Source organism: Etheostoma spectabile, unplaced genomic scaffold, assembly GCF_008692095.1.
Source record: "Etheostoma spectabile isolate EspeVRDwgs_2016 unplaced genomic scaffold, UIUC_Espe_1.0 scaffold119, whole genome shotgun sequence".
NCBI classification, from domain to species: Eukaryota; Metazoa; Chordata; class Actinopteri; order Perciformes; family Percidae; genus Etheostoma; species Etheostoma spectabile.
Genome location: NW_022605570.1, coordinates 344039 through 344279, shown reverse-complemented (window position 1 = coordinate 344279; position 241 = coordinate 344039).

Genomic DNA, 241 nt, shown 5'->3' with positions numbered 1-241 from the left:
ACGGCTTTCTATGTCACTAGCCGAGACGATGGGGCCAACAGTAGCATAGCATACTAGCTTGTTCTCAATTCTAAAACAATGCTACAAATCCCACTAGTTCACCATAATCTCTAAAAGAACTACTTCCATGTCCCAGTTCGGCAGGTATTCCACAAGTGCCTATTGTTAGAAGAAGTCTTCCAGGTAATCCTGCCTTGTACTGACCAAACTTGGAGAAAGAGTTATCTAGCTGATGTGATCT